At 49.3% G+C, this 12153-nt stretch overlaps 1 protein-coding gene across 1 annotated transcript in view; it reads right to left on the bottom strand.

Annotated features, from left to right (window-relative positions):
• PLXNB1 (plexin B1) overlaps nt 1-12153 on the bottom strand; it is a 416790-nt gene that overhangs the window by 128127 nt on the left and 276510 nt on the right. The window lies entirely within an intron of this gene.

The raw sequence follows: 12153 nt of genomic DNA on the forward strand, positions 1-12153 counted from the left end.
TAACCAGTGTTGAAAGAGGGTAATGTAAACATATCAATCTCTATCCAAAATATGAGGTGGTCATTTTGATGTAGACCGGCAAAGGGTTCTGTAAGAAAATGCCTCATTTTTTATGGTCACCCCCAAAGTTTAGGACTGATGTGGTTGGTTTTTCAACTCTGAGAGTGCCCTGAGGCCTGCTGCCAAGCCCTACGGGTCAGTGCCCTAGTCCATAAACATGTTTATTGACTTTTACTCAACTGGCAAAGACTAACTTACTTCTAAGTCCCTAGTAGATGGTACCAGGGGTACCCAGGAACTGTAAGTTAGGGTGATCCTCAGGGACTGCAGCACTTGTTGTGCCACCCCGAGTGGGACAATGTAAAACACGGCTCCCAGACTGCCACTGCAGACTGGAAGGGCAGTTCAAAACTGCTAACTCCCCTTTGCCATTTTAAGCAATGGCAAAGCGCAAACACCCCTTTTAATGTGTGTAAGTCACCCCTACAGCAGGCCTACCGAGTCCTGAGGGAAGCTGCAGCATAAAAGTAAAGCGAATGAGCTTAACATGTTCTAGCAGCAAGAATCCGCAACTGTTGTTTTTACTGCGAGAGAGATTGGTAGCCCTATTGGTGAGTGCAGGGTTACACGCTGACAACTCAGCTGTGCTAACGTCTGATTGGGACACCGACGTTGATGCCTCAAGATATCAAACAATCCATTAAATTAAGTCTGACTCGACGAACAAGTCAAAATCAATGTAACTTGTTGCCACATGCAACTTTTAGAAAGTTTCTACTCTGTTTCCCAAGTTTTCCAGTGGCCTTTTGCTGAGGCAGGTCACGAGACAGCCTTCTGCCCACCTCAGGAGAGGTGCAAAAGGCTCCAAGACAATATCGGAGACTTGTCATTGAAGGGGTTACCTCCTCCAGAAAGGAAGCCACACAGGGCGGTAGCCCAAAAGGCGAACTTCAAAGGGGGAGCCCCTTTTGAAAGGCATATGGTAACCACATTTGAGAGGGCTGCCCTTTTAATTGAGTAGACAGGTTCATGTCGGGGACAGAAAGAAGAAAACATTGACCAAACTGGTTTTCCAGTGGGCACGTAGCCCACAGATAGCCACAGCTCTATGATGGGCTACTGAGCTCTTGAGGATGAGAGAGGAGACCTGCCATCTTGAGAGTGGGCAGAATGGGGCCTTCAGGGAAAGCTGGATGCCACACTTTGAAGCTGGTTGTTATCATGTGGGAGGGAACTTAGTAGCCTAGTGGCTAGTGACCGTGACCTCCCCTGAGGGCATTTACTAGGCAACTGGAACCAGAAAATAGGAGGCTGCACTACAGCTGGACTGCACCTGCTGCTCCTGTGGCTAGCAAAGGACTGTGCCTGCTGCTCCTTGGGCTAGCAAAGGACTGTGCCTGCAATGTCCTACTCAGGAGAAGTCATCCCCCGAGACCAACTTAAAGCAGAGACTCCAGTTGGCTGACTTCCTGTTTGCTGCACAGGATCACACATGCTGAAGGAGCCTGCTGGGGTGAGTTGTTAGCCCAGATCACTAGATCGCCGCTCCTCACAGCCGTACAGCCCGCGAGACCAGGCCTGATGCTCAACAGTTGCACCCGAGTCTGCTGGACCCAGGAGAGTCATCGGAATATGGATTGGTCATCCACGAAGAAAGCAATCACCAAAAGAAGAAAACCACTTAATCAGCTGTACCAGGTGACTGGTAATCCAGTGGGGACTGGACATCTGCTGACCGAGCGAGGACTTTGAAGGACGCAGACCTCTGTGGCCAGAATCACCTCAGCAGGACTGTCACCAAGGAGTAGCCCCAGGAAGACCCCCGTCAACTGCACAGCATTTTCAACATCCTTGAGCATCATCAGCCTCCTGTATCTCTTGCATCAGGACCACTTCCATGATTCCCCCCCCCCCGACACCAGCTCCACATCCACAGCATCCTGGAGCATCTTCAGCATCCTGCAACCCTTGCATCAGGACCACTCCCATGATTCCCCCTCGACACCAGCTCAGCATCCACAGCATCCTTGAGCATCTTCAGCATCCTGCATCAATTGTATCAGGACCACTTCCATGATTCCCACCCGACACCAGCTCAGCATCCACAGCGTCCTTGAGCACCTTCAGCATCCTGCATCCCTTGCATCAGGACCACTCCCATGATTCCCCCGATACCAGCTCAGCATCCACAGCGTCCTTGAGCATCTTCAGCATCCTGCATCCCTTGCATCAGGACCACTTCCATGATTCCCACCCGACACCAGCTCAGCATCCACAGCGTCCTTGAGCATCTTCAGCGTCCTGTATCTCTTGCATCAGGACCACGCCATTGAAGTCAATGGAGCCGCTGACGCTGGAACTGGACCGAAGACTGCTCCCCTTAAGGAGGTAACTGTTGCGTTGCATCTCGTTGGTCCCTCTGACTAGTTCCCTACTGGAGGTGGTCGCCCAAACTAAATCTAGGTAACTGCATACCGATCTGTATATGTTTCCTTGACAAAGTTTGTGTCAAATTTTGCGAATTTGCCGGTGTTTGTTTGCAGTTAAGTGAAAAGTCCTGAATTGCGTTTGTTTGTAATGAATATGCTACTTACCAGTATGCATCTGTTCTTGGCATGTAGGGCTGCTAACATTCATATCTATAGCATAGATCGCCGCCTAGTGTTGGGTCCGGATGATTGCACATTGTTGTCCTGGAAGAGTCTTCGAAGTATCACGAGATAGGTGGCTCCTCCCCTGGACTACAGTGCGCATGGGCATCGACTCCATCCCCAGATTGTTTTTAGCCATTGTGGTAGAGATGGAGTGAAATAGCGTAAGTGATGTCCATGCTAATGATTGAATGCAAGAAATAACTGCAGCCGCTACGGGCGCCGGGGAGGAGGGCGGGCGATATGAATGTTAGCAGCCCTACATGCCAAGAACAGATGCATACTGGTAAGTAGCATATTCAGTTCGAGGCATGTGGGCTGCTAAATTCATATCTATAGCATAGAATACATAGCAGTCCCTCCACTAACGGCGGCCGCCCGTGCCAGCTGCAGAAGTCTGAAAAAGTGTTTTAAGAACAGCCTGTCCTACAGCTGCCTGCTGCTTGGAATGCACATCTACACAGTAATGTTTGGTAAACGTGTGTGGTGTAGACCATGTGGCTGCTCTACAAATGTCTTCCAAAGGAATGTTCCCCAGGAACGCCATAGAGGCTCCCAACTTGCGTGTGGAGTGTGCCCTTGGGGGGACCGTTAAAGTGAGCTTAGCTTTCTGATAGCAAATCTGAATACACTTAACGATCCACCTGGCTATTCCTGCTTTGGAAATGGGGTTGCCTTTGTGCTGGGCTGAGAAGGCAACAAAGAGTTGCTGTGTTTTTCGAAATGGTTGTGTCCTGTCAATATAGTACATTAACGCCCTTTTGACGTCCAGCGTATGGAGCATTCTTTCTGCTACTGTTTCTGGGTTTGGAAAGAATGCGGGCAGTTCAATTGTTTGATTGACATGAAACTGTGACACCACCTTTGGAAGGAACTTGGGGTTAGTGCGGAGCACCACCCTGTTGGAGTGAATTTGTATAAATGGCTCTTGTATTGTGAGCGCCTATAGCTCACTAACACGTCTTAGAGACGTGATGGCAATGAGAAAAGCCACTTTCCATGTTAAGAACTGAATCTCACATGAATGTAGAGGCTCAAAAGGTGGGCCCATCAACCTAGTGAGGACCACGTTGAGATTCCATACTGGAGCGGGTGGGGTCCTGGGAGGAATGACCCGTTTCAGTCCTTCCAGGAAGGCTTTAATGGCAGGCACCCTGAAAACAGAGAGATGCTGCCTGTTCTGAAGATAAGCCGCTATGGCGGATAAGTGTATCCGAATGGAAGCATATGCTAGATTGCATTTGTAGAGATGTAACAAATAGCAGATGATGTTAGGAATGGATGCATCTAGCGGGTTGATATAGTGTTCTGTACAATAAACGACAAACCGCTTCCATTTCGCTGCATAGCAAGCTCTGGTAGTGGGCTTTCGCGCCTCCCAGATGATGTCCATGCATTCAGGAGGCAAGTTAAGGTAGCCAAACTCTAAGACCTCAGGAGCCAGATCGCCAGATTGAGCTGTTGCGGATCTGGATGCTGAACGTCGCCATGGTTCTGCGTCAAGAGCCTGGGCGTGAGGTGCAGCCTTTGATGCGGTACCACGGAGAGTTCTAGAACCGTGGTGTACCACGGTTGGCGTGCCCACGTTGGAGCAACCAGGATGAGCGTCATCGAGTGTTGCTTTAGCTTTCTTGCCACCAGCGGAATGAGAGGCGCTGGGGGAAAAGCGTACGCAAATCTGCCTGACCAGTTCATCCATATCGCATTGCCTTGCGACTGTGGGTGAGGGAACCTGGCGGCAAAGCTTTGGCATTTTGCGTTTTCCTTTGTGGCAAACAGGTCTATCTGTGGATGACCCCATTGCTGGAAGTACGGGTGGAGTACTGATGGATGTATCTCCCACTCGTGCATTTGGTGGCTGTACCTGCTGAGCAGGTCCGCCATCTGATTGTCCTTGCCCGGGAGGTGTTCCGCCATGAGGAAGACGTTCCTTTGAATGGCCCACTTCCACACGCTCTGAGCCAGATGAGACAACTGTGGAGAGTGTGTCCCTCCCTGCTTTTGGATGTAGTACATGGCTGTCATGTTGTCCGTCCGGATCAACACGACTTTGTTGCACAGATGTACTTTGAAGGACTTGAGTGCCATGAAGATTGCCATCAGTTCTAGGTAGTTGATGTGCATCTTCCTTTGCTGCGTTGTCCATAGTCCCTGCACTGTGTAGTGGAGCACATGAGCTCCCAATCCCTGGAGAGATGCGTCCGTCGTCAGGATGATCTGTGGCACAGGCTCTTGGAACGGTCGGCCCTTGCAAAAGTTGTGTGGATTCCACCAATGCAGAGAGTTGTATGCCCGACCGGTCACCAACACTAGGTCTCTCAACTGTCCGTGAGCCTGAGTCCACTGATGTGCCAAGCATTCCTGGAGCGGACGCATATGCAACCGTGCGTGCGGGACTATGAAGATGCAGGAGGCCATCATGCCTATCAACTGCATGAACACTCACGCTGGAAGGGAGTGTTGCGGTCTGAACCTCTGGATGAGCGACTGGATGTTGTCGATCCTCGCTGGGTTCGGCTGAGCTGTAGCAGCCAGAGTATTTATTGTCGCGCCCAAATACAGCCACACATGGGCTGGCTGAAGGTGCGACTTTGGATAGTTTAACGAAAACCCCAGACTGTGAAGGAGGTGAATGGTGTGGGACATGTCTGCGGCGCACTGCTGTGCCGACTTGGCTTGAACGAGCCAGTCGTCTAGGTAAGGGTAGACATGTATGTTCCGTCTCCTGAGGTGCGCTGCTACTGTCGCCAGACACTTGGTGAACACTCTGGGGGCAGTGGTCACTCCGAAGGGCAGGACCTTGAACTGGTAATGCCTGTTTTGTATGGTGAACCTGAGGTATTTCCTGTGGGATGGATGGAGTGGTATGTGAAAATAAGCATCCTTGAGGTCCAAGGTTGCGAGGAAGTCTCCCTGATTTAGCAATGGAAGAACCTGCTGCAGTGTCAGCATGTGGAAGTGTTCTGAAAGAATGTACTGGTTCAGAGGCCTGAGGTCCAGGATCGGTCTGAGTGAGCCGTCCTTTTTGGGGATTAAGAAGTACAGGGAGTACACCCCTGTGCCTTCTTCCTCCAGTGGCACGAGCTCTATTGCGCCTTTTTGCAGCATCACAAGAACCTCCTGCTGCAATAAGTGCAAGTGCTCTGCTGACATAGGACGTTGTCTGGGGGGTATGTTGGGTGGAGTGGATGTTAGCTCCAAACAATAGCCGAACTGGATAAGTTTCCTGACCCACCTGTCTGTGGTGATGGACTTCCAGACTGGCAGGAACTGTTGGAGTCTCCCCCCGACAGGTGTTGGATGGTCGGGGGGCAGTGACAGGAAGTCACTGTTTGTTGGCAGCAGAGGAACGGGAACTGTTGTTTCCTCTGCCCCTGCCCTTGGCGCTGTTTCCTCGGTAACCTCCCCTACCCTGTTTGGGGTACGAGGACTGCGCCCCACCTTTACTGAATTGCGTCTGCTGTGCCAAGTGTCCTCTGTTAACACCTCGATTGCTTGAGCGACGAAAAGTGTTCCCTCTGAATTGCTGAGACTGAAGTGCACCCATGGACTTGGCAGTCTCAGTATCTTTTTTGATTTTTTCGAGGGTGGTGTCAACCTCTGGGCCAAATAGTCTGTCTGGATTAACTGGCTGGTTGAGGATAGTAGTCTGTATCTCTGGCTTGAACCCTGAGATGCGGAGCCAAGCCGGACGCCTCAACATCACACTAGTGTTAATCGCTCTCGCTGCCGTATCTGCAACGTCGAGCGCACATTTAATTGCAGCGTTGGAGATGAGCTTGCCCTCCTGTATAAGCATCTCAGCTCCCTCTTTAAACTGGTCTGGAAGGTGTTGCAATAGCTGCTCTAAGGTGTCATAGTGTGCCCTATCATATCTGGCCAACAGAACTTGCGTGTTTGAGATGCGCCATATGTTGGCTGCCTGTGCTGCCATCCTTTTCCCAGATGCCTCCAGCACTTTCGACTCTTTGTCCGGGGGAGGAGCTTCACCCGTTGTTTGGGAGTTCGCCCTCTTGCGGGCATTAGAGACCACCAAAGAGTCCAAAGGTAACTGTCCCCTTATGTAAGTAGGGTCGCCAGGTGCCGGTCTGTATTTTTTCTCTATTCTGGGGTTCACAACCCTTGCCCTCGTGGGTTCCTTGAAAATGTCTGTGGCATGCTTGAGGACCCCCTTGAGCATTGGAAGTGTTTTCACAGTCTTTTCGGCAGTAGAGAAAGTGTCAAATAAAAAGTCAACTTCCACAGGGTCTGCATGCATTTCCACTTTATGGTTTGCAGCTGCCCTTTCAATCAAGGCATTAAATGCCGCAGAGTCTTCAGTTGGAGAAGTTTTTACACCATAAACCTGTGGGTCATGGACAGCTTGCTGGTCCCCATGATCACCAGAGTCTATCCACAAGTCCTGTTGCTCATCAGGGTCTGTGTTTTGAGGAAAATTATACTCTTCATCTTGTGCACCCTCATCTCCCTCTGAGCAAGTGGGTGAAGGTGTTGGACTTCTCCTATGTTGTGGAGGAATGCGTTCAACAAGTTCTGGTGTCTCTGGTGCTGGTTTTTTCTTTTTTAGAGGGATTACAAACGACTCCAAAGGCTGCGATGTAATTTTCCTCTTGTAGAGCGTTAGTGTTCCCGTGTCGGCGTCGATAAAATGTTCTGACTGTTCCTCTAATAAAGGTTGTCGAGCAAACCCTCCACTCAGTTGAGTTTGCCCCGACCCTTCCGACTCCTTGGGCACCGATCGAGGTGCAAAGGCCTTCGGTGCCACCTTTGGTGGTAGAGTATAGAGGATCGGCATCAAAGTTTTTTTCGGTGGGACCATTGACTTTGGTACCGAGGGCGTTTTTGGCTCAGACGTTAACTCCTTCTCCCGTATCCGTTTGAGGGAGTCCGAGACTTGCTTCGTAAAAGAAGCCGATGGCTTCGTCGACCCGACCGATGACCTCGGTCCACTCCCAGGGGAAGACCCGAGCGCTGGACTTCTGTTGAGCCGCCGGAGTCGCAGGCGTGTCCTCGACAACTGCGCTTCGGCCGCCTTCCACGGCCGCAGGCGTGGACACCGCTCTCTTCGGATCGGCAGCCTTAGCCTTTTGCGCCGGGACTCCGGACTTCGGCTCGGTGCCCTTTGCCGACTTCGTCTCGACGGGCCTTTTGCCTGTTGGCCCGGTAGGTTTGCCTGAAGTCGGTCCGACAGTCGTCTTTGACTTCGACTCGACCACTTTGCTCGACCCCTGCTCGACGACCTTCTTCGGCCTTGCCTGTTCGACAGCCTTCTTTGGCTTCGAGGCCTCCGAAGACGACGGCGTCGATGGTGGAGCAGACGTCTTCGGTTTCGATGGTGCATCGTCCATCTTTGTTTTTGTCGACCCCGATGACTTTAGTTTCGGTTTCGATTTAGGTAATGGCGGCTCCGCTGAGGTGTCCGTAGCCGGGCCAGAAGGCGGGGCCGTGGATCGAGGTGTAAGGTCTTGGGTAAGGCCGAGTGGCGATCCCGTGACCTGAGCCTTTGTAAGAGTACGAACGGGGCATAGCTCTTCCTCTGAGCTATCTTCCATGGCCCCATATATTGCTTCGACATCCCCTACCTCCTCGACGTATTCTTCTAGGTCTTGGCCTTCGACGTCTGCTCCGTAGTCGGCCTCGACCTCCGCCGATGATGGTGAAATTTGCAGGTAAAGCTCTTGCTCGTCTGCCTCGGGGTCTTCGAAGATGTCCAGCGGCGCCGGGGCCGATCGCTGGGCCTCGAGGCGCACCACGCGCCGAAGCTTGATCGTCTTCTTCGATCTGAATCTCGAACAGGCCATACAGTTGGCCTCGTCGTGGTGCGGCGACAGGCACTTGTTGCACACAGGATGTACGTCGATGTGTGGGTACTTAGAACCGCACACGGGACAGTTTTTGAACGGACTCCGTTCCATCGTCGTATCGTCAAGGTCTTGCTGCGTCGACAGGGCCTCGATGACCGAAAAGTCACCCGACTCCTCAGATATCCAACTCGACGAGTTGGAGTATACACGAGACCGAACGCGAACAATACCGACGAAGTAAGGAAGGCCTTTTGGCCTTGAAAGAGTTGTTTTATCGATTCCGAACAGGAGATGTCGAAATCACATCCGAACCCAATGGCGGAAAAAAACAATCTGGGGATGGAGTCGATGCCCATGCGCACTGTAGTCCAGGGGAGGAGCCACCTATCTCGTGATACTTCCAAGACTCTTCCAGGACAACAATGTGCAATCATCCGGACCCAACACAAGGCGGCGATCTATGCTATAGATATGAATTTAGCAGCCCACATGCCTCGAACACCTATATATCCAGAAACCTCAAGTGGATTCTTTTAGTTTTTGTGTCCATAAATTCTCAAGAATATACTCTATTATTATAAATTGGTGTCAATTTCTTGAGACACGTGTTCTCTTCTTCCTGAATTGTTTTGGTGCATTTTAAGTGCTTTACACTTGGTCTTTGGTGTACGCCTGACTACTCAGAGCCACAGCTACACAGGGTTGAGATAAGGTTTAACAAACAAAGCCTAAATGGTCCTAAAGGGGTTGGAAGTGTATTACACGTGAGGTCACACAACCACACAATATCACAAACCCGTATCCTCACAGGTTCTATTGCTTTATGGCCGGCCTGACAATGAGTCGTCTCAAGCATAAACAGAAGAACTGAGGGGTTTAATCCAGTATGGGGTCACGGCTGGTAGTAATCCTACTCATGCTGAGGACCCATTCTATGAACAGGTCATCTTCCGATGAAGAAGCCCTCCAATGACATTTCCCGTCCACTGGAGGCCAGGAGAGCTTGCAAGATGGAGGATCTTAAACCCCATGGCGACGAGGAAGCCACCACAAAGCAAGAGATGAATTGGGTTTGGTTGTGTCAAAGAGGCAGGTGGCTGGGGTGCGGGGAGGGGATCCGTAAAAGGAGCTGTACCTCGTGTGGATTTCTTCTGGCACAGTTTGGATTGTATACGGTTCTTCTATAATAACAGGATTTACAACACGTCCCGGCTTTTAGTCCACAAAGAGGGTTATACATCCCTTTTATTCAAGTTTGGGATTTAGACTTCAATCTTCACTTTGTTGCTCTGCAGCCCTCTTTGCACTTTTCTCTGTAGCGTTTGGTGTCAATTCCACTGTGTGACATCACTCCAATGAGATGCTTAACAGCGGGAAGTAGCACAAGAGTGGTGACATCACCAACAACATTTGAAAGGAATGTAAATCTTTGGAAAAGAAAATCCATTTTTTTACATAAACAAGGCAATTTGAAAATACAAAAAGAAATGGTAAAAATGTAACTTCGGAGGGTGCTATATGGTCATGCACCATGGTCAATTGTGCTATTGTTTGAAGTGAATTAGGGCATCCAGAAGTTCCCAGAGAATGCTAAAATACAGATGTTATTGGATAGGTTTGGACATGATACTGGTTCTTAATAAGGTGTAACGTTCTGTTAAGGATATTCCACAGATGGGCTTCCCAATCTACGCCGGAAATATTATCCTTGAACTTTACGGAGGTTTGTTGAACCCTGCGAGCCAATATGAGCCTGCTCGCCCGTGAGCTTTAACTTGTAGATATCAAGGGACCAGATTATAAAAATCACTCAATAGGTGAGTTAGGGCATGCTAAAGTCCATGAAAAACTACAACAGCCAAAGCAAGGATCTTAATCCTGGTGAGACATCACCTCTGGTCAAATGATGACCTAGCTGTCATGACCTCTACCTGTTGCTGCAGTATATTAGGTCACGCACAAGAAGAATCTACAAGGCATTGTCTGGTGCTCAGCAGGAAGGGACCACTGCTCTCACCAACAGTGCCCTTAGTCTGGCTAACAGACGAGCGATAGATTTCATGGAAGATTGAAGTGACGTATTTTGGGTAATTGTGCAGGGTGTGTTGGGCAAACCTTATATTCTGGATGCTGGACTGAACGTAGGGAACAATACGTAAAACAATGATGACCCGTTGGTAAAAATATTCAGATTGCCTACATCGTGCCCACATAATTTGAAGCATTATTTTGTATTTGCCTTTCCCCTGAGGATAACAATACATTTCCACTTGAATTGAAGATATCTGAAAAAAGGCAACTGAAGGAAGCTTTATTTAAATGATTCCGTCACTACTGTCCGAGCACCCGGCATTACCTCTGTGGCGCTTGTGTTATTCCCACCCATATCCTCTTGATGATGAGCGCAGGACTTGAAACCCTTTGATGGTTGAACTTACAGAGGATTGCTTTAAAAATGCAGCATGAAATAATGAAATATCAGCATTTTTAAAGCGCACAGCAACCTCCGGAGAGGTGTCCCGGCGCTGGGGCTCTCAGGAAGACTAAGCGAGCTATTGCCCAGAGTCACATGGTGCTGGGCTAACCTGCCACCGGTGCCGGGGATCGAACCATGTACCCCGTGGCCTGGAGTCAGGCACCCTGGCCGCTGCGCCACACCTCTTTCTTTGCATGGCAAATTAAAACCCTCTCACTGAACGTAAGCTGTAGGACTGTGGAAGCTTTTGTTTAAAGTTTGACTTTTGGGGTCCCTTGCAGCTCAGTCTAGATGAATGGCAGAAAAGTGACCCACAAGAACATACAACGGGGTAGGGAATTAGGAAGGGATTTGGCATTGTATGAAGAGTCTCTCTCCATGAACAGTGTAACAAGCTCTACTGATCACCACCACGATAGAGGTGGGTGGTCTGCTGTTTTCGTAGAAAGAGCGAGTTGGCGCAGTCGAAGATAGAGTTCATGGCCAAGCTTTCTGCATGAATGAGAATTAGGAACACAAGTGTTCAAGAGGGAAAAGAGGAAATGTTCCATATGTACAGCAGGAGCGCTGGGTTGAAAGCGTGAACGCAGTCATCGTCACCCATCCCAGATCCAAACGGTGAAGGCCTGGTGGGAAAGTCAGAATAAGCTCTGAATCTAACTGCTCAGCTCTCTTGTTCCATCTGTGGCACACCCTGGCCTGCAAGTCATACCTTTTCTTAGAAATTGGATCTTTGTCTTCTTTCTGTTTCCTGTGACTTTTGGTGGCACAAAAAGTAAATAGAAAGGGAATTTGTATTGTAAGTTTGGAACAAAAAAGTTATAACTTTCCATATACAACAATAGATGGAAAAATTTTCTCACCATGTGACACATCAAGCACCAAAGTACTTTCCTTGGAACTCACAGATAATATTAAAAAATAAAAGAATGTTTTTGTCTTTCTTTATTTTCAAATGTCTCATAAATTAGGTTTTGGAATGGTTTGGTGTGAAGACTTGTCTCTTCCTGTAATGCTGCGTCCCACCCTTATGACGAGGTGAGGCATCCAAACTGTGTCATGTCACATAAAGTGTCACAGTCTTCATAGTTTAAAAAAAAATAGATTGAGAGGCAAACAGAACTCCACTCTTTGTGAGATTAAGATGGTTGAACTATTATTATTAAAAACATACAATATCTTAAGCTGGGAATGGGCTAAAGAGATGATCATTCATAGGCAA

Source organism: Lissotriton helveticus, chromosome 9 (assembly GCF_964261635.1).
Source record: "Lissotriton helveticus chromosome 9, aLisHel1.1, whole genome shotgun sequence".
Taxonomy (NCBI): Eukaryota; Metazoa; Chordata; class Amphibia; order Caudata; family Salamandridae; genus Lissotriton; species Lissotriton helveticus.